We start from the raw sequence: 26,403 nt of genomic DNA on the forward strand, positions 1-26,403 counted from the left end.
TTCATGATGCTGAAAGCGGGAGAAGTTATTGTTTCCAAGCAGATGTAGAATGTCAAAAATATTATTGCCCCAAGGCAGGGCTGGGGATACCTGTGGGCCTCCAGATCTTCTTGAGACTCTGCCTCCCATCAACTCCAGCCAGCATGGCCCATTGTCAAGGATGATGGGAGATGAAGTCCAGGTGCATCTGGAAGGTCACAGGTTCCCCATCCCTGCTATGGAGACTCTAGCAGTCTTATTCATCAAAAGAGATATGATGGAGGTGGCAGGGACTAAATATTTAGACATTTATATTCTTCAGGATCCATAAGACAGTTCAACAACAATATATGCCACAAAAATATAATAAATGCAACAGCAGCATAAAATTCAGACCCTTCCCCAGCTGACGTTAATGCACTTCAGAGCTCCTTTCTCAAGAAGGGTTATGTGATATTCAGACTAGAGTTAAAGACTTAGAAGATCAATACTTGATTGAGATGCATGGGTTAATCTTTACCTGTCACAAATTCTGGCTTTAGGTATAGGTCTGTTATTGCCAGGAGAATCTGGGGTTACATACTAAAAATCCCCAAACATGACAGCCATAAAATCTCAATCCTGTTATTCAAATTAAGTATGTGAACAGAAACAGTTTGTATTAATCCCCACCACAAGCAGTGCCCTTTGTCTTTTTTGTTTGTTTGTTTAAGAAATGTAGACATTTGTGGCTGGGGAACACAAAAATGTGTAAGTGAAAAATAGAAGTGACAGCAGGACTCAACAGACCGGTTAGATCCATTCTTCACTAACACATTTTTATATTAGAGACCAAGACAAGATGTGTATGAGGCACTGGGTACAGCAGGCAGCTTCTTGGGGTAAGGTTGTTCCATCCCTTCAAGGTCTGCACTTGCAACTCTATTATTGTCTTTATTATTATGGTCTTTATTTATACCCCGCCCTTTTTCCAAAACTGGAACTCATGGCGGCTTCCAGATAAAAATACATATAATTAAAAACATACAAAATCTACATTAAAATAAGATTAAACTATTTCCAATATTAAAACCATACACACATATGCACTCTTACTTGGGAGGAGGGATGTAAGAAGGCATTGATTTCCATTCAACCTGTCTTTGTCACATGCAGCACTGTTTCTGTTCCAGTTCAGAACAGTTCAGCTTCTGACAAAATCTACACTATTTGGCTCACCATGTGCTGTGGTGAAAATGTATGTAGTCAATTACCGTTATCATTATGTTAGCCCACACCTTTCATATTAATGCAGAGGCCATTCATTTCAATGCAAAACCAACACAATACAAATTGGGGGGGGGAGCCATCAATTATGTTTTGTTTGCAGACTGAAAACAACAATAGTGAATACCAATCAGATTTGTTGGATTGATTTCCATTCCAGACATGGGATGAATAAGCGAACCTCAGCAATTTCCGCTCCCAGTTCCATCAGAATCCTCCAACATCCCTACTTGGGAGACAGTCTATTGAATTCAGTGGGATTTATGTCTGATTAGAAATGTGTAGGATCACAGTGTTAATTTCAAAGAGGGGAGGGATAAAGGCACCTGGAAATTGCAACTTCTACCCTGGCAGCTCTTCCTTGTACCATCATTATTTTTACATTACAATTCAGGATTGGGGTTTGCAGGGTCCAGCATCCACTCCAAGAAGACACATACCATCCCATAGTGTCAGCCAACTGTACAGATCCTAGGCCCATCCTGCCTTTTCCATGCGCACAGACCCATTTCTCGTTATATAAACCTGGAAATATACTAAAGTTTTTGGCAAACCCAGGGGACTTGGATACTACATTCATAGCAGATGGTTATCTTGGGCAACTCAGGGAAGCAGGAACCCTCAAACATAGCATCCCTTATGCCCCCTCCAGGGAGGTGAGCTCCAATTACTCCCCAGGGGAGAAATCAAATGACAGCATGGCACCTTGGCTCCCTGCACAGAGCTACTGGTTCTAGATGTCCACCAAGTGTCAGCTAGACAAATGTTGATGTTAAGTGGATTTGATGGGCCACCCTTCCTAAAGGGATTCAGCTCTGACCTTAGAACCTTAGAACCCCAGATCACAGCTGTTTCTAGAACGGCCTTTGCTAAATTAAAACTCGTTCGTCAACTTCAACCATTTCTGGGAATGTCTGATTTAAGAAAAGTTACTCAAGCACTAGTGACCTCGCGATTAGACTATTGTAATTCCCTATACATCGGACTACCTGCAAAATCGCTCTGACCACTTAAATTAGTTCAAAGAGCAGCAGCAAGAATGATCACTAGAACCAGTCCGTGGGTCCACACCACGCCCCTTCTTTATCATCTACATTGGCTCCCCATCGAATTCCGGCACCAGTTCAAGATTCTGGTTCTAAAGCCTGACACGGATATATCTGACTAATCGTCTTTCTGAATTCCAGTCTTCCCGTCCTATCAGATCGACCACCGAATCTACTCTGATTGTTCCATCAACATTTACCATCCGACACACGGCTATCAGAAATAAGACTTTCTCGGTTGCCGCTCCCTCCTTATGGAACCAGCTTCCGCCCGAGATACGACTTTCCACTTCTATCATCGATTTCCGGTGCCGGATAAAAACATTTTTATTTTACCAAGCTTTTAACGTCTGATTGAAAATGTTGTAGAAAATTGTTTTAGTAGATATAGTTTCATATTTTTTAATTGCGTTATCTAGTATTTTGTATTGGACTATGCCTTACTGTTCTCCGCTCTGAATTCTAAATTTTTTGAACTAGAGCGGAATATAAATCCATTAAATAAATAAAATAAATAAATAAAGTAGACTATCCTGTCACAGTGAAGCTACTCTGCTCTGGGAAGCTGTCACTCTTGGGCAGCTCCCCCTGTGTAGAACATGTGCCCTACTTTGAGCGCTACCAGTCCCAACTGTTCAAATGGAAACCCAAAGATTAGCTTAGCTAGCAGCTAGGCTGGACAGCAGACAAGCAGCTGTCATAAGAGGATCGAGCACTTCATCTGGAGGACCACAATGAGAATCAGCAGCCTCTTTATGCTAATAAAGAGCTGAGAAGAAGAGGAACAAATTAGACATGCCAAAGATCTCCACCCAGCCTCCATCTCCTCTCCTGGTTCAGTCCAGGGCTGGCGGCAGGGGTCAGCATCCTTAGGCACTTCTCCTAAGCACCACTTTGGGGGGGGGGAGGAACCCTAAAGCATATGCTAGTCCTACTGCTGCTCCTTCTGGGGGTTGTTGGACAACAAGAGCAGAAACCCTCCACACGCCTTGTCCTCTTGCACCGAGAGGTAGCGCAGGTTGGATGCAAGCTGTCATCTACACCTGTGGAGGCTGCACTGCTCTCAGCAAGCCTCCTTTGTACCTGCCTTCTGAGGCTTGTTCACAGGAACATAGGAAGCTGCCTTATCCCCAGTTAGACCATTGGTTCATCTAGCTCAGTATCGTCTAGAGCAGCCTTTCCCAACCAGTGTGCCTCCAGATGTTGTTGGACCACAACTCCCATCAGCCTCAGCCAGCACTGCCAATGGTCAGGAAAGATGGGAGTTGTGGTCCAACAACATCTGGCGGCACACTGGTTAGGAAAGGCTGGTCTACACTGACTGGCAGTGGCTCCCCAGTGTTTCAGGCAAGGGACTTCCCCAGTACTACTTATAGATACCGGGGATTGAGCCTGGGGCCTTTTGCATGCAGAGCAGCTGCTCTTCCAGTGAGTGATGGCCATTCCAGGTTAAGTGCTGTTGCTCTCTATAGGAAGAAAAGTTCCCATTTTCCTGACCTGTGCACGGTATCTTGAGCTCGCTGCTGCCAGGCCTCATTCTGCAGGAAATAGCAGATACTTTGAGTGTGGGTGAAAAACTCTGTGTACACCCCAAACGCCACTGGGTTCATGTGCTGTGTGCAGTTACGGATGGAGTCGCTAGGCTCACAGGGGGGAAACGTCCGCCCAGACCTGCCCAGAGAAGACACAGAAAAATATGAAGCAAGCAGTAATTCACCAGGGGAAAATATGAGGGGGCAGGTAGGGGAGAAAAACAAGGCCAGCCTTGAAATACGTTGACATCCTAGACAAAAGAAAAGGGCAAAAAGCTCCTCCATGAAGGTTTAAGTTCAGTGGTGTCACCTTCTTCATGGGTGAAACATAAACTGTAACCTCCTTGGGGCAAGGACTCAGATACTGGAAAGCACCACTTTCCCTGATAGGACAGTATAAATACATAACAACAAGAAGTAAAAATCATCCTCCCATATCCCACTTGGCAACTAGACCCTTCTGGGAACCTTGATTTGTCCCTTTCCCATCAAATCACCAGCATCCCTAATGGGCTGTTACTGTTTGTTCACCAACACCTTACGCTTTACTCAGCGGCCTCCCTGTCTGTCCCGTTCTCCTTCTCTTGCTGCTCTGATTTCTTGCCTGTTATAGTCAGTTTCTGAAAACAGCATGGCACCCTGTGTGACCTTACCTCTCTTATCCCACACACATTTTCCTGAGCAGAGAAAATAATGCCAAATTGGCTCTGGGGAAAAAGGCCCCTTCTTTCCCTTCTTACCCAAGGCAGCTAACTAGAGTCACTCATGTTTAAGGCCAGCTGCAGGTGGTAATTGGGGATACAGTTATGAGCAAAACATCACCCATTTTATATCTATCATATGACTGTAAAGGGATAGGGCCCCACCAGAAAATGGTGGCAATTCTATTCCAGTTCCCAAACTCCCCATCCCATTCCAGCGATTAAACCCAGAGCTTTTGGTTCTTTTCTGACCCCTTTAATTCTTAAAGTATTTATTTTATTTAATTATGTATTACATTTATATACCATCTTTTTCAAGGAGCTCAAGGTGGTGTACATGGTTTCCCCTCCCCTGTCCACCCATAATGTTATACTCATAATAACCCTACAATGTAGGTTAGGCTGAGAAACTGTGACTGGCTCTAGGTCATCTAGTGGCCAAGCGGGGATTTGAACCCCCACCTCCCAGATCCTAGTCCAACACTCTAACCACAATGGTTCTCATCAGGCTACCCCCCCCCCAGTATCCAGGCATCTGGACTCACCGCTGGAGGTGGCAGTGGGCAAATACGAGGGCAATGCGGCTCTGCTGCTCCTCATCCAACTCCCTACACCCAACATCCAGTTGCCCCAAGGCTCCCATCCAACAAGTACCATAGCGGGGATGTCGGGCCAGCTCACGGGCCTGTTGCAGGTGGGTCCTTCCTTGAGACAGAAGCCCATGATCCAGAGAAACTAGACACCAAAAACTGGGGCAGAAAGAAAATATCCAAAGAAGAACAGCTGGAAAGCACAGCATAACCATGCTTAGCCAAAGCAGTTTCATGGGGTAGGAGTAGGTAGCCTCCAGTGAACTCAGCTGATAAACGCTGATGGCATGGTGATAGGTTAACTTTCTAGGGTGGAGCTGAGGGGGAGTATTTGCATTTAAATGTTCTGCAGATTTGTTAAAGTTCTGTCTTTGTGGGTGGAGGAAATAGTTCATCATATAGTATCTCTGTAGGTTTATATACAGAGATGAAAGGAAACCTTATTTGAAAATGTAGTGAGGTGGGTATTACAAATTTGTCTTTGTCTTTTTTTGGGGGAAGTTTTTCTGAGACACTAGGCTTTATGAAATATTACACTTGAGGAGTACTATGTTATAGCCAGCAGGTGGTGGAAATAGGGTCTATCTATCCTATGGCCTTGAAAACCATTATACTCTGAGAATAAAATAAAAGTATGTCTGTCTCTTGCTTACTGGTTTTTTTGGTCAGAGAATGATCGCGAGTAGTGCCTCCTGGTTACCAGGGAGCTCATGACCTCTCTTCACCCCCCACCCCCAGAGGTCATAATGCAATGGCATTTGTTCTCATGAGCCTCTGAAGATCATAATTTCTGTAGAAAAGAATGATGGGATTACCAGCTAGAATTTCTTAAAAACAAGCTTCAAGATATAATGTGTTTTATGGTACTTTAGAGATTAATAAACTGAAGTTGTAATTTTACACGCACTTATTAGGGAGTAAGTCCCATTTAAAGCAACCAGTGGAAGCTGGCCCACCAGGGCAAATAGGACACTGCCCCCCCCCCGTCTGCCCTCAGCCAACCCACACTTGCTTGCAGTTAGGGGGGTGGCTCTGCCTGTCATAACTTCTGGCTCCATGTACTAGTGGTTTCTTTGCCTTCAGCCCCAACAGTCACAATGGGCCCCAGCTGCTACTGAAAGCTGCTTTCCTCTGTAGAATAGGAGTGCAGAGTAACAGAGTTACAAAGGTGTCGCAAGGCTCGTGTTTGTGCTTGTTACAACAGGGCTTGCACTCTGGAATTTGTCATCTTGAAAGCAAAGACACTAGAAGCTCTTTGGTTTGAACTATGGAGTTTGTGTTCTATGCTGCATTAGCTTCCTTTCCTACCTGCAGACTACGCAGGGGTGTGGGTAAGGTTGTCAGCTTTTTTTTCTGCCCCTGCTCTTGTGCGGTTTGTTGTTGTTGTGAACAGTAGCCTGCCATGCAGCAATCAAGCAGGTGGCCTGTTTCCTCCTGGTCTGGAGACAAAGTGATGTGGAAAGGGTGTTAAAGGCACAGGAGCAAGGCAAGTTTTTTTTAAAGTTGGCAATCTTTGGTGTGGTCAGTGGGTACCAAAAGTGATTTCAAGTCCTCCCTGGAAGTTATAATATCTCAGTCAGAAGTTCTTGCCGTGTCACTCTAAAGCTGTGGTTAACTTGGGGTGTGTGTTTTTGTATGTGCTGAGAAATTATATTTGAATGTTCTCAGTTGCTCTGTTAATAATTCATACATCCCCAGTCTATTGAAAACAGGTGCCAGAGCTAAGTGTCAGCTCATAATTGGTAGCTGGGGTCAGTCTAGGACAGGGGTGGGGAACCCAAGGCTCAGGGTCTGATGTATGGCCTGGGGAGAAGTTCCAAGAGCCAGATAGAGCCTGGAGGGCCACGCCTCATTGGGCCTGATTTTTACGTCAAGTGGTTTTACCTGGATGGAATGTGCACTTGATCTCTGATAATGCCTTTTGCTTGCCTGGTTGGAGGACAGAGAGGGGTTTGTGAGTGTGGGCAAAAACTAGCCTCCTGTTCAAAGCTATAATCTACATTAATTGCTCCAATTTTGCCTCTGCCCCCCCCCCCAGCCTATCATGTGGCCCTCAGAAAATTGCCTAGAATGTGGGCCTCAGGGTGAAAAGGTTCTCTGCCTCTGGTCTAGGAGTAAGGTTGCCAGGCTCAGGGCCTGAGACTGATCCTGTATTTTCAGGAGAAGAGAAAGTCAGCCAAGTGCAGGTGTTCTTGCAACTCTGTAATGAGAAAAAGCACAAGGTGGAATTCTCCCTTCCCCCTGCACAACTTTTCCAAGAGGTTTTCCGTATCTTTAAAACTTGTGCAGGGGGAAGGGAGAATTCCACCTTGTGGTTTTTCCCATTACAGAGTTGCAAGAACACCTGCACTTGGCTGACTTTCTCTTCTACTAAAGATACAGGCTCAGTTTCAGGCCTTGAACTTGGCAACCCTATCTCGGAGTAATTTGCTTTTTCCAGACTCCATATTTCCAAAGCTCCTCCAGCCCTTGCGCTGCCCAATCTTTCCTAAAAAAATGTGCAAATGATTGCAGCCTTTTTTAAAAAAGCAATGTTTTGTGGATGAAAGAACTTGCAGGTGTCTCTTGTTAACTGAAGTCAACAACTAATATTTACATGAGGTTCCACTTCACATGGCTAACAGTTCAATGCTATATATATCTGTTCTGAAGTAAGCCCCATTAAAATTAATGGGGTTGTACCTAGGAGAGTAGATAAAGGATTACAGCCTAACTCATACGTGATCTGCTGCAGTTATATCTGTAAACATACTGGCCATTTCTTGGCCCCTTTGCATGCTTGTTCTACAGTTTAGAATATAGGTGCATACAAGAGAGGGGATACCTACCACAACTGGCTCAAGTGCATTTTGTAATTACCGTAGTTCCCTGGTTCAGATGGTGTCTGTTGCCCCCTACTGGCTGAAGGTGAGGAACTAACATTTCTCTCTCCCTCTCCTCCTGCCTCCCCCTTTTTTGTTTCCAAAGGCAACCCTTAAGACTCAAGTAGAGGCAGGCATCGTGTAGGATTGCAGCATTGCAGCATTAAGCGTGCAAAAAGCCCATCGATTGTGGATTTGCAACACCCCTGAAGACTCAAGGCAAGTTAAAATAACAGAGTTCACAAAAAACCACAAACACAGAATTAAGACTTAATTCAATTAAAGGAAATAGGAAAACTGAGTATTTTCTTATTCTATTTAGTCAGATGAAATCTTATTTTGCTTTATGGATTTTCCTTTGTGTCTTGGTAATATAAAGGCCTTTTTTGTAACTGATACAAAAACAGTGGCCCTAACCCTAGGGGTGACCACTTCTTAACCAGTGATTCCTTAATAGCAATTTGTTCCGTAGGGTTGCCAGGTTCAATCCCTGAGACTGATCGTGTATCTTTAGGAGAAAAGAAAGTCAGCCAAGTGCAGGTGTTCTTGCAACCCTGTAAAGGGAAAAACCACAAGGTGGAATTCTCCCTCTCCCCTGTACTTTTGTATCTTTAAAAGTTATGGAGGAGCGAGGGAGAATTCCACCTTGTGGTTTTTCCTATTACAGGGTTGCAAGAACACCTGCACTTGGCTGGCTTTCTCTTCTCCTAAAGATACACGATCAGTCTCAGGGATTGAACCTGGCAACCCTAGTAGCAATTAGCAGATACTAACGTTTGTCTCCATGCTATCAAAAACTTCACTTGTTGATTTCTGCACACCAGGGAGCTATTAAATATGCAAAAGCAGTCCATTTGTTGTTAGTTAGCAACATTACCTGATCTAGTCTATTTCTTGTTATAAGCCTGTGAGAGGGTAACAAGTACATCTCCCACTCCCTGCCCCCAGTGGGTTGGGGATGAATAAGGAGTGAATATATCTTCCTATTCTTTCCATAGTTCAACCCCTCTTCTTACAGCTGGAAGGAAGCATATGCAGAGATTAGAAGGAGTCTTATCAAAGGCTGTGTAGTTAATCTCTTATTTGCTTTACAGTGATGCTATGTAGTGACTACATCACTGCAAAACTCTTTGGTTTTCTCTATGGGGTTATCAAGGGAGTGAAGATCTAAGGGGTTATCAAAAGAGCCAAGGTGGTATTTTCATGGGTCTCATGCAAGAGAACTTTCTGATGTTCAAGGACTACATCACTGCCTATAGACCTCTTACGAATGCATAAACTGTATCTGGCTTATATAGCTCCACAAATAATTCACCTTATCTAACTCTTCAGAACATGATTTGAAAGGGTACTTTCACAAGTGACACAATATCTTTTTGTCTCAATTATTTTTGCATTAAAAAAACACATATGATTAATGCATTTTTAAAAACAAATTAAGCATTTTTGACACATATACTCAAAATAATTACACTGAAGTGGAACAACTTCTCACTTGAATTTTCTGAAAAAAATATTCTCACAGGCAACTCTTTTGTATTAAGGACCTACTTTGGGCATGTTTAAAGCTTGAGCATGACCAGTGTGATTTTTAAAAAAACCCTCTTTTGAACAGCAGACCCTCTCTCTCACCATGTTATTTCACAACCTGCTTTCAAAATGCCCACTCAGTTTCCAAACAAGTTTGCCAAATGAAGGGGGGAGGGCATGTTCAACAAAGAAAATATCCCTTGGGGATGCGGAACTAATTCGTGGTTCTTTAGATCTTAACCAGTATGTATAATCTTAGTACTCTATAGAATATCTACAGATGGGACACAGCTATTGCTTGCATTGCTTTACTTTCTGGCCTCCCCCCCCCATCTCAAATAAAGAATGGCTGAGTTTCAATATTATGGCTTGGATACTAAGTTTCTCTCATAAAGGAGCCCCCCCACACACACACGTAATTTCAACCAGTTCCCCCTTGCTCACCAGCCCTCCCAACTCCCAGTAGAAGTTTGGGGAGGGGGGAGCTACCGAGGGAAACTAGAATTAGGAAACCCTCATCCATGAGCTCTGCAGAATTAATTGAAGAAAAATGAGGGTCCAAGCCAATGTTCACAGTCCAACAAACTATGGCTTGTTGGAGCAAGGACAAAGCAGTCCATATGCTCTCTCCTCAATCTCTTGTGCATCTGGCTTGAAATGAAACTTCTGAGTTTGTTAAACCAGTTTCCCATGATGCCTGAACCAGGAAACTGTAGTTTTAAGCATTCCCTACAAACAAGAATTGCAAGGCAGTTTGATCTTTGTTTTAAAGAGGACAGGAGGATGGAAAGCTCAGTCTTGATTTTATTGATTGTTTTAGCTCCAACAAATTATAGCTGGTTGGACCAGGAATATTATGTCTGAACCTGGCTACTCTGCCTACTGAGGGTAAAGTTATAAGTGGTATGGTACCATTTACTCACTTGGTAATTGTGGAAATGGTTTTTAAGAGTTAACAGAAAGTGTAGACCCTCAGTCAGGATTAGAACCCCAGTGAAGGGGGTCATAGACAGGCTTTAATCCTTTGCTGCCCACTGAGACCCTAATCTGGCCCCTCCAGCTGTTGTTCAAATCTAACATAGCTAAGTCCCTGAGGGTGTAATTATATCCATACTTCCCTGGGAGTAAATCATCTTAAACTTAATCCAGTTTATGTCTGAGTAGGCATGCACAGGATCATACTTTTAGCTACAATCCTTCACTAGCTCTAACAGTTTATAAACAGATCAACATACACTTGGGTGTAAGGAGGATTGTACCCTCTCATGTAAGTTTCTGTCCGCTCCTGACTTCTACTCCTCAATACAAGTGACAGACCAACTGTGAGAGTGGGTGGCAGCTCCCCCAGAATCCCACACCCATCTTCATCAGGTTTGCAGTAAACTGGTTGCCCAATTTAAGTCTGAGGGAAACTGATGTTTTGCCTGAAAGAGAGAAATTGCTCAAATTCACAACCTGATCCTATGCACATTTACTGAGAACTAAGTCCCAGTTACTTCAACAGTACCCATTCACAAGTAAATGTGACAGGAATAGAGCTGTACAGCTTGATTCTATGCATAGAAGTAAGTCTGTATTCAGTGGTCTTTATATGTAGGTAAGTATGCATAGGATTGCAGCTGTAACTTGATTGGATAAAATGGCTGGGTAGGATTAGGAATGTGATGAGACTTGTGTTGTTCATGCACAAACTTCATTACAGATCTCGATTACATCTGTGTGGATACTGAGTTGCAGAGAGGTGTCCTGCAATCTGAAATACCTAGCATTCTGCTTGAGGTTTGCTATAGTTGGAAACATTAGTGTGGCTACTGTTTCATGAATTTAAATAGGTCAGGAATAGCTCACATGGTATCTTCCAGGTGCTTTTCAATTACAACTCCCATCATCCCTGACCATTGGATATTGGCCATGCTGGCTAGAACCAGCTACAGTCCAATAACATCCAGATTGGCTATACCTGAATTAGGCATCTAAAGGCAAACTCCGCAAGAGCAGCTACATTAGCTGTTGGGCAAGGGGACCCAAAGGTGCTGGTACTCCTTGACATTCATTAAAGCTAGAGACAAATGATTGAAGGAGGTCTGGAAGCTGTCTGCACATGGCCATTGATAAGGAACGATGGGAGTTGTAATCAAATTGCACATGATGTGCAATCAGGCTTGTTAAACAGGTGTTCACACTGTTTGAAAATCCTATAAAACCTGCTTAGTTGACAATAAGATGTGGGTACACCATGGGAAGTAAAGCCTCTCTGATTACTTACAGATCTTGTCTGTCTGCAGCCTTTTTAAAACAAACAATCCCCCACCACACACACATCAGATGAGTAAACTCAATAAGCTCTTTGGGCCTGGGTTACTATTCAAAATCGTCTGGCTCATGTCCTTATCTTCCCTCATTATACCAACCATCTATTTTACCTTTCCTGGTCATGCTAATCATCTATTTGACAAGGGGAAGATTAGCTCTTGCTTCCTTCCAGCCATAGGCTGGTCAGATGGAAAAGAGGAACAGGGATCCTTTCATCGTTGCTTAGAAGAGGGCATTTCAGTAGCTGTAGCCTTTACACCATACATTTAAAGCACATAGCTTTACGCAAAGAATCCTGGGAATTGTAGTTTATCCCTCACAGAGATACAATTTCCAGCACCCTTAAACTACAGTTCCCAGGATCCTGTGTGGGTGGGTGTGGGTTGTCATGTGTTTTAAATGTATGGTGTGTGCAGAGGCTGTAAGCCCTGGGCTCCTACTGGAAGGACCGGGTATATATCTAATAAATAAATAATAAAAAATAAGCCTACAGGTAGGCCCTCTTATCTTTCAACCTCTGTACAGTACTTAGAATATTTTAGGTGCTTCATAAGTTATAGTTATTAATAAAATAATTATAATAAACACTACAACCTTATGTACACTTAAATTGCAAGGAAATGGAACTTATTTATATCATACCTTTCAGGATATAAATTCTACCATGGCAGCTAAGAAATAACATTCAATTGCACATTTTAAAAATTCAATATTATATTTATTACCTGTCCTTCACCATTAGGTTCCAGGTCAGGTTACAGAAATTTAAAATACAGTATTAAAAACCATTAAAACACATTTATAAACAATGCTAGCATATAAACACAATTGCTGGGGAGGAGAAAATGCAGCTGCAGCAGGACCCAAGGTGATCTCTGTCTGCCTGTTTCTCTCTCTGTTGGAATCCTTCTCACAGAACAATTGGTATCAGAAAAGTTATGTGCAAGTGCAGCTAGAGCAGGTCTTGAGATGGCCTTAACCAGCAGCCTCCTCTCACCAGGAATCCTTCCCACGTAATAGTTGCTGGTACTTTTACACAAACAGTCCCATACCCAGTTACCTGGGAGTAAGCCCCATTGAACTTTATGGGACTTACTTCTAGGTAAACATGCAAAGGACTGTATTGTAAGAGAATGTCCCTAGTCACCATTCCACTGAAGCAATCGTTCAAAGGCGGGAGGCTGGGCAGAAATATTTTGGTAACGATCTAGAGCTGCGCTGAAGATTCACAGGAAGATCCAAAAGCCTCCTCTTGGACTGAGACTCAAGGTCACACTGAAAACAAGCGAAAACCCCCGACACATTTCAAGAGGTTTTGTGGCAAGTATGTTTCTAGATCACATAACTAGCAACGGTATAATTTGCGCCCAAAGAAAAATCACATCAGTCCTGAAAGAGCAGGAGAAAAAGCCAAGACTTCTTACTCCCTCAATGGTACCCTCAAAACTTTCTATCACGGTTGCATCAATGACGAGGGGGCGATGATGGTAACCCTATCTTGACAATGTGCTAAGTTTTGGCGAGAGTTCAGTCTACTTCGCGCGAGATTACGAATGAAAGAAAACCCGTCATTCCCTTCCTCGCAAGCAGAACTGAGCATCATGCTCATTTCATCGCTACCGTCACCAGCCCCTTTGCCTGAGATTTCGTGACTACTGTACAATTGTACGCACCACTGCTTCTCACTTATAGGCTACGCTACTGTGCACTTCCGCATGACGTCATTCTTATCTATCGCGAGATTTCGTCTCCGCTGTCACCAAACCTTAGGTCAGGTAGGCAGATCTCGTCGTTTCGTGACTAGATCTGTGAATTCTTGCGAGGATTTCTAGAGATGCCACTGGATTCCTTTTTGCCTGCTTATTTCAGTCATAATCGAAGGCATGTATTTTAGGGGTTTATCAATTACAGGCAATGAGCGGCTACTCGCATGATTTAACTCCCCAAATTTCGTGAGAATTGCAATAGGCGAAAGTAGGAAAGGCATAGTTCACCTGAAGGATCATGACTTAAACTCTCGCGTTTCTTTGCTTTGTTAGTCTCGCGGGAAAATGTTGCCTTAGTTCTTATAACAATTATCGCGATAAATGCTCTCATTAACTATATCCTTTTTGAGGCCAAGGACCTACAGCCGAACAGCAACAACTTTATCCTATTTCCCGCCGTCTCATCTCGAGGAAAAGTATCCCCAAGAAGCAAACGTCACTAGAATCTCGCGTGATTTTTGCTACTTTTTTCTAATGTCACATCTCGCGGGAAGTTATTTTCTGAGTCATTATCACGCGAGATTGTACTTTCCGCCATAACTTGCTTCGCCCTCCTCCTTTTCTCGTCGGGTCCTGTATTTTCTCAGATATCGCGTCTCTTTTTCCCTCCCAACCCGGTGGTGAGGTCTCGCGCGATTTGGCTAGGGCTGAGGCTCAGGGGCTGCTGTTAAGATGGCGGCGGCGGGAGGTAACGGGGTACGGCATTGACACCCCCTCCATTTCTTTCCCTGAACAGGTATCGGTGTTCTTGGTGGGGAAGGTGAGAGCGGTACCTACTGAGGAGGGGACCTATCGCGGTAAAGCCCGAGCTGGGAGAGCTGTGATGCTATGGGAAGAGTGGTGTGTGCTGAGGCGGGACAATGGGGCCTGGCTTTTCCCCGTGAGGAAAGGGTGGTGTTGGTTGAAGGCGGGAGGGAGGGTTGTTCTGCCTTGGACCTTCCGTCAAATGGGACCTGGGTTCCAAATCGAGGAGTAGCTGGTCTCTTTTCCTACTAGGACGCACCCCTCAAATCTCACGTTCCCCCGCAACCTCCATAAAAGCATTTATTTGAGCCCAAGGGAGTGGAATGAGTCAAATCACCCTTAGTGCCCTTCGTAGTCCACTTCTCAAGTAGGGCTTCATTTCTTCCCCCCATCCCCTCCTCGGTAGGCACCTATTCTATAGTCATCTCATGTGGGAAGCTGGTATTTTCTGGTCTAGGAGTGAGAAGCTTCATCATTTTTGCAAGGAGACTGGTAGCCCAGTCTGGTCCATGTCCCATTGAATTCGTTAAAAGTATGGCAGAGTGTGCTTAGAATTGCAGCCTTGATCTAGCCTCCCAGGTTTGCTTTGGGTCTAATTTCACAACCTTTGAGAGGTGACTTCGCTTGTTTCTCTCTTCCTCCCCCGTCCATTTCCCTTTAAAGCTATATGGAGATGTTTTAACTTTTATTCCTGGAATGAAGCGAGCTTCTAGTACAAGCAGTGTCTGTTCTTGCAACCTTGTTATGAGAAATGCCTTTCAGTTACAAGGTGTAGGACTGTACTTGCAAACTTCTCCTTTGCTTATGCTACCTCATGCAGTGCATTAGCTTCTTCCCACAAGCAGCCTGTTAAGGATAGGATCCCTTTTCTGCCCCATTACCTGATAGTTCAAAGCCTCTTTGGAGTTCTGTGCTCCTTTTGTACGTGCTCTTTAGTCTCCAGGCTTATTTTCTTAAATGAAAAAAATTATTGGGTTATAAGTAAGATGCCTCCATGCAGATGAGGGACTCTATTGTTTGTGTTTTTATAAGTGGCCTAAGATAAATATTCTGCATTAAGTAATGTGTGTATCTTGCTAGACACAATAAATGACAAAGCAATGTGCTGAGTTCACAGCATTTCTTAGTTCTGCTTGGCTAGTTCACTTCTCTATGTGATTCTGTAAGCAAAATTATCATGCTGTAGTGTGATCAGAATGACAAGATGGGCCTTCTTACTTGAGAAATGAGGATCTCATTGTTCGCGTTCTAAGTCCTCCTGGCATCTAAAAGAAATATTCTAGTCAAAGCTAGCTATAGTCTCCAGTCTGAAGACCTTTTCAGAAAATATCTGTTGTTAACCTATGTGTTTTTGTTACAGGCCCTAAAATAGTCTGACATAAGTGGATTAGAGTGACTGAGAAACCAGCAGGTGTTACCCTTGGCTGGCTAGAGTGAGGCAAAGGTGCCAGAACAGTAACTTGGATAGTAGACCAGGCCAAGTATGGATTGGCTGTGATTCCAGGTTAGTACTTAACGTTTTTGTTAAATCCTGTTTTTCTTGAAATAATAGTGATTCCCTGAAATTTCCCAAAACCCACCCTACAGCCTCAGAACAATGGCTCTTGCTTAAAAAATGCTTCAGAGTCTAATTTTGGTTTGTATGGGGTTCTAGCTGTTTGTTTTGTGTGAGGTGAATGTTCTTTAGCAGAGTGGTCAGGTTTCTTTCATTTGGTTTTGTTCAAATGCAAATATTATAGGTAGTAGTTTTATTTGCTAGATCAGAACTATTGCTGTGAATCAGTTATGCCTACATTTCATTACTGTGATGGAAACTGACAACTAATGTGTAAATGCATAAGGTCCAGTTCTGCATTAGCTGTGGCCCTTAAGAGCATAATCTGAAGCTGAAGAGGCAGCTTGTCCCAAGCCACTAACAAATAAGTTGTGTTTGTATACCAAAACCTTGAACGCAGACTTCTACTTCATTTTGAGTGAAAGCCTTCGGCAGATGGAAGTTGATATTGATTTCTCTACTCTTTCTGTGTGGAAACATTGGGCTAGGACTGCAAAAAGCCGCTCTGATTTTTTAAAATCTTATTGAAAGAAGTGGTTGAATTCTTAATGTTGTTATAGCTTCCCCCTGCTGTCTTTATTTTAAAGATCTTACTCACTTCTCTTGTGTACATATGTAGAAAATACTGCACATTGTAGTGTGATTATTATAGTTTGTCTTCCAGAGCTCCTTTTTTCACTAACATTCCTATGAGTTTTAGGTATTACTTCAATGTGATGGCCTCATGATAGCTGACTGGAGGCCAGCTGAGAATAAAGGTGGTAATAGGTTAGTGTAATTGCCTTGGATCAGACCGAAGTTCATTTATTCCAGTATTTTTAATAGAGACCAGCCAGATGTCCATGGAAGCTTGCAAGCATCTTACAAAACTGATGGCAATGTCTTATTTATCCGAACATTTTTTTATCTGAATGTATATTGCCTCAGTAAGTGAAGGTTCTATACAGCTGTTGTGGCTAATAGCTTTCTTCCCTTCTTGATGTAATATAGAGACTTTCTCTTTATATCACATGATGTATGTTGCAGTAATATGTATTACTATGCAGGAGTGGACAGAGTTGATGATGCTAAGCAGTTATATAATGCTGTTGAGTGTTCAGAGCACATGACATATTATTTTGATATAATCCTTAAAATAGGTAGGTATTATTATCCCCATATTGCCTGAGGCTTTGAGTTCATAACTTGCCTAAAGCCACACTGAGAGTTCAAGGCAGAAGCGAGATTCAAACCAGGGACTTTCTCACACATGTTATGTGCCTTCAAGTCGATTACAACTTATAGCGACCCTATGAATCGGTGACCTCCAAGAGCATCTGTCATGAACCACCCTGTTCAGATCTTGTAAGTTCAGGTCTGTGGCTTCCTTTATGGAATCAATCCATCTCTTGTTTGGCCTTCCTCTTCCTCACACATAGGTCAGTTTATTATCCTCTGTGCTATTTTAGTGAAGAGTATTTACAGTAAAGGAGATATTTGACTTTCTCACTAGAATTGTTTAGTTGACTTTCATGTAGGCGTGGCAAAATAGTTTGATTCTGTGTGGCTGTTCACACAACTCATGATCTCTAGTGGTATTTATAACAACTTCTAGTCTTACAGGGTGCAAGAAAATTTTAATCAGTGCAAATTAGGGCCATTGGGTGAAGTATCTTTTACAGGGAAAGGTCCTAAAGCTATCAAACTGCGAGAGTGAATAATAAAATGGTTTAAGCCATAATCATCCTGCTGTATTGCATATGTATCCGCTGGAGCATTTGTTACTTTTTGTATGTAACAAACTGGACTAAATGGTATATCGTAATTGCCCGTGGGGGTGTTCAGCACTTGGGAATGTGGGAATAGGAGTTTTTTGTACACAGCTTTCTTCAGGTCTTTGAAAGGAATTGTGGCTTGGAGATTGAAGCTGCAATCTAATACATGGTCACCTGGGAGTAAGTCCTATTGAACCCAGTGGAGCATACTTCTGAGTAGACATGTATTGTTGCAGCCCTAGTGTACAGTTTGCATGGGGTTATCTATCAAATTATTTAACTTGCTGCTGTGTTTATCAAATTCATCTTGAGACAATTCCAACTAGGTATAGTGCCTCTAAAGAGCACTTGGAGTCTGCATATTGATCATACATAAGCATGAAGCCAGACCAGTTTCTTTGGAGAATCCAGCAGTCCTGCTTTCATCCACCGTGTGTCGACAAACTGGATATGTGACCTGAAGGCTTTGTTCAAAGTGCTGAAAGGTAGATGTGTGGAACTACTTTGCGGCAGTTAGAAATAAAGCAATCCGGGATGTGTCCCAGGTGATTTTGAGTTAAGCTCTGTGTGTGTGTATAGATATATGTATGTAGCTGGTGCTATCTTGGGATTTGGGACTGGCAATGTGATAACTATCAACATTTTCCTTTCCTGAAGATATACAATATAAGCCGCAGAACTGATTGCTCAATTTGTTGATCACATTATATCAGTCCTACAAATAAGTCCATAGATCTATGCACCTTAAATTTTAACCACCCCATCCCCCAGCTAATACTTGCTTCTCAGTATTGCCTAGTAGAGAAGGGCTGAAAGAGGCAGGCAGCATTTTCTGCCTGAAACCATACATGAATATAAATGTTGGATTTGCTATCACAACTGAGGAAGCTGACTTTTTGTGTGTGTATATGTGCGTATATTAGCTACTTTTATCCTGAGTACTTACAAATCATATAAATGGCTGCTTGGCTCAGTAGCTACAATATCACTGTCAGAGTTGGTTCTGCCCTCTGACTTGGAGACTCTTAATTTGATGTGTCATAATAGAGTAGCTAAAACCTGATATACTTGTTGACCAGCTTAACACATCTGGTTGTTGGAGTGACTTGCAAGTTCACAAACAAATGTTCAAAGTGAGGAGATTAGCTCAGTCTTCTTTTTTGAAGCTAGTTCTCTTCTAATAAGCCCCCCAGTTTCCATTGTTACACATTATTCCAGGATGACTATTTGCCAGAATGTTCAAGAGCTTTGTGGTTGCAGTGGGGAAGAGGCTATGGTGAAGAGAGCCAGCCTCTTAGTTTACTGCGCGCATTTAAAAATCAGTTGAAACATGAAGAGAATGTTTAACCACTCCTTGTAGTTAATAGTGCCACGATACTAAACTGTACAGCCATATGAAACAGCTTTAAAATATTTATTTTAGGCCTCATTGTTTGCTGAAGTCTGTGTGAATACAATACAAGTGCTAGGACATAAAGATGTTCTTAGATGGCTATGTGTATTTATTACAGCATCTTTTCCTGCTGTGTGTGGCATTAAGGATCCCCCACTCCCGCTTTTCTTGAGCTAGCAACATCCCTTTCCATTTTGTGTATAGGTGGAAAGGTGGTGATAGTTCCTGAGGGAGGCACATCTTGAACTGAATGACTATGGCCTTGAGTAATCGGAGCCATTGTGGTGGTATAGAAATTGTTGGACTTGAGTTGGGGAGATTGGGATTCAGATATGTTTATTGCTGAAACTGAAACCTTTTCTTTGTTCAAGACTCACTCAGTCTCTCAGGGTTGTCAGGTTAAAATGGGCTAACCCCAAGTATGTCCCAAGCTCCTTAAAAGAAGGGTATGAGCAGGCTGTTTTAAATAATCATTGCTTACAGCAGCCTTTCCCAACCAGTGTGCCTCCAGATGTTATTGGATCACAACTCCCATCAGCCTCAGCCATTGGCAGTGCTGGCTGAGGCTGATGGGAGTTGTGGTCCAACAACATCTGGAGGCACACCGGTTGGGAAAGGCTGGCTTAGAGCATAGGATTGTATCAATTAATGCTTCAGAAGCATGTGGGAGATGAGAAATCATCTGGAAACACTGTATATAAGTTGGAACGTCTCAATATGTGTTTTGTTTTGTAAAATGCTTTAGTTCCCAAACACATGCTCACTGAAATGTTGAATGCTAGTCGTACTATAATCCAGTCTTTACAAGTCTCCTAACTATATATCTGGAAAGCATGCTACATTGGCTATAGATTATTGAAATAACTTTCTTAAAGTCTTACAGGAAGTCATCTGTAGTGGAAATCTAGTCAGTTTAACAGCAACTTTTGTTCCTAATGCCTCCTCTTCTCTTCTCCCTCCACTTTGTTTTGTACCTGTTCAGTTGTCTTCTATTTTTTCTGGGCCCATATGTGATGCCAAAACACATGTTATCAGAAAAATAGCTTAGCCATGTTTTGGTAACCAGGTTCAAGAATGGCAATGGTTTGTACATGGGCTGACTTTGAGGACAGCCTCAAAAAAGAACTTTAGGTTAGTCCAAATTAAACTAATAAAAATATTTTTAAAAAGTTAATTCAAAATGCAGCTGTTATGTTACTAAATGGCAGCAATAATTGGGCTAAAAACACTAGTGATGTGATATTGTAAGCACAAGAGTTGCTTCCATACACTTTGTTCAGAGTATCGCAATAATATGCAAAAAACCTTGTCAGTTCTATAGCTTGTCTTTTGCTGAATTGAGTTTTGGAAACTGTCTAGATTAGGTTAGCATGAGAAAACGCTAAAAATTATTTTATATTGTTAGTTGTGGTTATGCTGGGATAGAAGATAGTGTGTGATGGCAATTTTCAGTTCAAACTGCAATGTAAACTTCCCCTCCCCCTTGCCTGTGCCACTGATTGAATGTTTAGCCTTGGTTGAATTGTTCTGCCATGCACCTGTTCCACCTTCCTTCTTGTTTATATTGCAGAGCATTATTCTTGCTGTGCCTCTGTGCGGTGTATCAGTGATGTGCTGACCTTTCCTGTAAAACATATTAGGGGTGCAGAATTTAAAAACATAGAAGGACTTGATCAGGAGTGGCAGCTTTTTTTATTGAAGAAGATTAAATGTGATGGCAAGGCCAGGAAGAAATTTCATGAAGAATCCAGTGAGATGAACTTCTGGAGTACATGAAATCCAGAATATGTTTCTAAATTCACTAGCAGAAATGATAAATTGCAAAAGATGTTAATCTGAAAGTGGTAGAGACAAAGAACCCTTTCTCTCCTTCCCCCGATATTGGGCAGGTTTGCTAACACTAGTGGCCTTAGGTAGATCATACATTTTGAATATGAAAGAAATCACTTCACATATCAGAAATTTACCTTGTAGAATCTGCATCAAGCATTTAATGTATGTCAGTGATTGGACCAGATAAGTGAGTTATGCTCTTGTAAAAAAAAATCTTAACTTTTCTCAAGGGGCAAGTTTGCAGAGCAATTCCATTTGTTATAAAACTTTGAATAAGAAAATACCATGGATCACTTTTGGTAGGAACAGCAGTTACTAAATATGGTAGTTGTACTGTACATCAGTAGTTTTTAAACTGTGTGTTCCGGGGAATCCTGTACATCCATTGGAGCTTATCAAATGTTCCTCAAAAAGAAGGCCAGAGGCTGTTTTAGGTGTGTTGCATATTCATGTGGAGTACTAGCGATGATCTACTGGTTTAGGGTACTCAGCATGGATGAAGTGTGTGTTTTACAATGTGTTCCAAATTTTCTGTAGTGCATTGAATTTCTATGATGATCAGGGGTTCCATGATTCAAAAAGGGCTCCAGGAAGGTAGACACTTCTGAAAAAGACAAGAATTTTTAATACTTTTGATGGGGTGTTTTGAGCTTAAGCAACTAGGTCTTATACTGCTGAGGCTTGCTTAGTCTTTGAGTAAGAGATGTCCATCAAAAGCTTTTGAGTATTAGAAAAATCTTTAACTTGAATTGAAATTGGAATTTCTGTTTCAGTAGTGTTTTTGAAGGAGCACACTATATAACAAGGAATTAACGTGAAAGTTTGTATCTTTGAAACCACATTAATTTTTCTCTCCCACGCTGAAGTCCATTTGAGGGATTTGCACTGATTTCTGTTAGCCTTCATTCAGATACTCTAATCTAACAAACCAACCCTTTCTGTACTGATTTGTTTTAAATGTTGCTCACTGTCTTCAGCCAGCAAGATACGGTTGTCTCTGAAGCCATTTCAAGAAGAGTTCTCAATGCTTGGCCTCTGCTTATGTGGAGTTCTAGTATAGGGTGAATAAACTTAGCCTCTCCTTTGTAGCATGATTCTGTGAGATCTCCATATATGCTGCTGTTGCTTCTATAGCTGTGAGCACAATGAGTCACAGCGGACAAGATGCAAAGGAGGGTGCTGGGAGTTCCATCACTTTTGGACGCTGTCTGCCTTGCAGTTCTGGCTTTGGTGTCTATCAAGCAGTTATTTGTAGGGGAACTTAATGTGTTGTGTTTCAGAAATGAAATTTAAACTCTAAATTAAATTGTTGCAGTGACTAAGCAGGTGTGTTACAGGCCTCATAGGAGTAAGAGGAAATCTGGCAAGACATGCTGATCTTCTTGGGATTTCCAATATGTTTGCAGCAGCTAGCCTCTCGGGTTTCTAATCATTCTTATCTGAATAGCTTTGACCCTTCAAAGGCAAATAGATCGATCTACTCCTGTTTTCATTTAGACTTGTTTTTTCTGAAATCTGAAAGCTTCAGGCAATAATGAAGAAAACTTGTACTTTCCTCTTGGGACAATATCATTGAAGTTCCAAATTGCAGGGTGTCCGTATCGAAATGCTCCCTCACTCTATTTATGTATTCTGTGTTTACAGCCCACCCTTCGTTAAATGGGTTACAAAATATTGCAATTAAAATAAGTACAATATATATTACAATCATAAAATAAAACTACAAAAACAACTATTATCAGAATAACAGAATGGCAGAACAGCAGTTTACAGCAATGAAGACATTTACTTCACCAAAGACCTGGGTAAACTGTTGAAGGTCTTTACCCAGACCTTGCATATGGAAAGGTAGTACATTGGGGAGACAGCAAGTTTAGCATTCCATCTTCAGTGAGCTTTTGATGTAGGTAACTTTAAATGTCTTAAGTGTACAGTCCCAGGAAGAATGTACCACCTGCTATTTCTCCACATTTGAAATGGTCCTCGTATATACTCTATAACAGAGGTTACAAGCTCATGGGTGGAATAAGAATTTTGCTAGGAAATACAGCAGCTACTCCAGTGGCCCAATGAATTCTTCTGGTTTTTTTAGCAAGGGTGCTGTGGAAAGATGACTGTGGTTTGTAACATGGAATAAAACTGGCATCTGAAGTGTACTTCCTTAACACCTGATAAAATTCAAATTGTATTGGCAGGCAGGGGAGGGTGGGGATAGGGATAGCTCGTTGATTGAACCTGTGCTTTGCTTGCAGAAGGTCCAGGTTTAATCCCCAGCAATGCATCTCAGGTAGCAGGGCTAGGAGAGATCCCTGCCTGAGACCCTGGGGGCCCTGCCAGTTGGAATCATCAGTACTGTTGTTGATAGGCCAGTGACCTGATGTAAGGTAGCTTTGTATGCTGAGAACTAGAGGGCAGATGGTTTTGTTGAACCTCAAACCTGGGAGCTTTTTTGGAAACATGGAAAGTATTTGTTCTTGATGTTCATGCAGTAGTATTGGGTGGGAGATGGCAGTTGTACAGGCCTAATTGAACCTGGAATACTGTATCTAGTGAATGGGGACAAGCTGGTATCGTGTAGGACAGCAGCATCCACTCATCTTCCCACTCAGATGGGTATTGTGGTTACTTCTGAGCTAGCTTGACAAGGAGAGTTAGCTTTGCTGAACCTAAGCCAGTATAGTTTTTTACTTGAGAAATTTATAAACATTTAAATAAAAAATATCTGTGACAAGAGTATATAAAATTAGACATAGAGCATAATATAAATCCTTCAGATTGTATTGAAAACAACAATTCATCTGGGGAAGGTCTGAATAACGGCAGATTTCAACATATGTCAGAAGCACAAAATAATGGGTGCCTATCTAATTGCCTGTCTACTTTTGCCAATAAGCATGTAGCATCATTAGTGGGGCCTTATCAGCTGAGTACAAGGGGTAAGGTGGGAATATAGGGGGCAAGGCGATCTTGTCCTGAGTTATTTAGGGTTTTATAAACTAAATGTAAGCCCTTATAACTTGGCCAAATAGCATATCAAGCTAATGCCATTCTTTCAATAACAGTGTCACATGTTGATAGTAGGTTGCCCTGCAGAGCAGCCTGGCTGCTGCATTTTGTAGTAGCTGCAAACTCTGGACCAATTCTAAGGTTGAGTGTTGCAGTAATCCAGTCTTGAGGTTACTTATAGTCACGTAACTCCTGTCAGGAATGCTTGTAAAGGTGTACCAGCCAAAGCTGGTAGAAAGCAGTGCTAGCTGCTGACGACACTTGGGCCTCCAGTGACAGCAAACCTGAGAACCACTTGCCCAGATAGTGCTGGGCTAGAACTCAGTGTAGACTTAATTGTATATAATCCTCTTGAGTAGAGCTGGAGAGCCATTCTCTTCTCCCTTCCCTAGCAAGGTGGTTAAACTGTGCTGACAGGCTAAAACACCTGCTGCAACATAGCAGGAACGTAGAAACAGTTATAAAGCATGGGATGGCGGTGAGGCAGGGGGAGAGAGAAGTGTTAATTATGTGTTTCACATGGCCATCTAAAGGGAGAGGTCATGAGACCATCAAATCCAGGGTCTAAAATTACCTAGGTGTATTAGGCTGGAGCTCCAGCAACCCAGAAGAGATAGCATGTCCACATGTCTCTACTGCGGGAGAGGAAGAGCCAGAGGAACTTCTTTGTCCCTGATCTTCTGCTGTTTTTCATAGGTGTCAGCTGAAGTCAGGGGAGGAAACATATCTTGGTGATGACATTTTTTTAGTTGGCTACCAGCACTGCCAAAAAATTGTCAACTTTTTTTTAATCTCCCAGTTTTGGGTATTACTTGTTCGCTGTTGGGGTCAGCTTGGCAAATCCTACACAGATGGTATGCCTCAATTTTAATTTGTTTCCTTTTTGGCAGGCAGGTTCAGCCCCTTTCAGTTGCAGTGGACACTAATTTCTCAAACTGAGCCGTTCAACCATAACTTCTTGAGCAGTCTTTGTTCAAACTGGGGTTGCATGTAGAACATCTGGCATGGAGTGGAGGACTGTAAAATGTCCTTCAGTTATGTTTTCTGCAAAGAGCAGTCCATATCTGACATTCATAGCTTGCTTCTTCAAATTATTTTTTTGGGGAGGGCAGAAAATATTGCACATGATTTATTTCTGCCAGATTGAAAGAGTTTGTTAAATGTGCCCTATTATAGGGTAGAGTGCCCTATAATAGGGTGGAAGGGCGGGATAGAAATATTTTAAATAAATAAAATAATAAATAAATAATGTGCTGTGGCTAACATATTTTAGTGTTTTCACCTGTCCCCTTTGATAACATCTCTCATTAAACCTTTCCTAATACTAGGGTTTTGGAACAGTCTCCATTGATGGATTGTGGGGACATTGCAGGTATCTTTGGGATGCACACTGCTTTTATAGTGAGCTGCTGCTTTTCTCCTACCTAAGCATGTTAAAGCTTTCCCTTCAGAGCAGCAACAAGGGAACTAAATCGAGACACTGCTGCATCATTTCTTAGTTTTCATTGCTTGGTAATTTGCATGTTTTTCCTCAGTGGAACCAGAAGGCAGCAGATTGCTTTTGTGCAATGTTTAGTATCAAGTTAAGTGTTTATCACTTTTATTTATTTATTACATTTATATGTCCTTTTCCTTCAAGGAACTCAAGGTGGTATATATGATTTTTCACTTCCCATTTTATCCTCATTCATAGGATCGCCATAAGTCGCAATCGACTTGAAGGCACATAACAACAAATACACACACACACACGCATGCATACATACACACACATTACGTATGTAGTTTTTATGTATGTAAGCTGCTCTGAGGGCACTGTTTGCCATACAGTAGGATATAAGTCCCGTCAATAAAATAAATGTTCACTAACAGGCAAAAAACCTTGTGATTTAAGATTGTACCTATAGCCAACAGATATTTCTATCTAACTTTAAAAAGCAGGGAAATTGGGCAGCTAGAGTGAATGCACCAGGGGAGCAGGAGACATGACTTCCTCTCTGGGATATTACTGCCCTACAAATTTGTCAAAATGCAAACACAATTTGGGTTGGTCTTTTACAGTCCAATCTACTTCCTGTGTAGCTTGGAAGAATTTGATAACGTGCCTCTGAGCATATGGTGAGTGGTGGCAACACCTGCAGTCAGCCCAAATAACAGAAACAAGACATGCGCTGTGCTGATCTTGTTTTAGCAGGGAGGAAGCAACAACATAAAGACGTTGTTCAGATAATTGCTTTGAATATGTTTGATTTACTTTGCAATTTTAGTGAAGTTTCCTATAGTAAATCATTCTCTTTTGCTTCTGTTTCTGTGAATATGTGAAATACAGCAACACTTTGCATAATTTACACAAAAAAACCCCTCCATTCTGCAATTCTGCAGGATAAGGTCCAGTGGAGAGGAGTATCTCAGTTTGCATATGATAAAACAGTGGAAGGTGAAATATATTATAGCAAATTTCTAGGTATGCTCTATGTTTTTAATTGACTGTGTCCACCATTCCTTAAGTGGAGTGGTTTAAGCATAGCAGGCTG

General features: G+C 42.0%; 1 protein-coding gene and 1 pseudogene across 14 annotated transcripts in view; one reads left to right on the plus strand and one right to left on the minus strand.

The window, feature by feature from the left end:
* LOC133379245 (uncharacterized) overlaps positions 1 to 5,966 on the minus strand; it is a 26,410-nt pseudogene extending 20,444 nt beyond the window's left edge.
* A 7,985-nt stretch (positions 5,967 to 13,951) lies between these two features.
* HUWE1 (HECT, UBA and WWE domain containing E3 ubiquitin protein ligase 1) overlaps positions 13,952 to 26,403 on the plus strand; it is a 116,469-nt gene continuing 104,017 nt past the window's right edge. For 7 of the 14 annotated variants that reach the window (XM_061614138.1, XM_061614140.1, XM_061614130.1 and 4 more), the window contains exons 1-2: positions 13,952 to 14,320; positions 15,689 to 15,832. The gene's annotated coding sequence lies outside the window, so the exon portion shown is untranslated. Of the gene's footprint in view, positions 14,425 to 15,688; positions 15,833 to 26,403 lie in introns of all 14 variants that reach the window. The other 7 variants (XM_061614143.1, XM_061614141.1, XM_061614135.1 and 4 more) reach the window with 6 other exon arrangements.

This window comes from Rhineura floridana, chromosome 3 (assembly GCF_030035675.1).
Source record: "Rhineura floridana isolate rRhiFlo1 chromosome 3, rRhiFlo1.hap2, whole genome shotgun sequence".
NCBI lineage: Eukaryota > Metazoa > Chordata > Lepidosauria > Squamata > Rhineuridae > Rhineura > Rhineura floridana.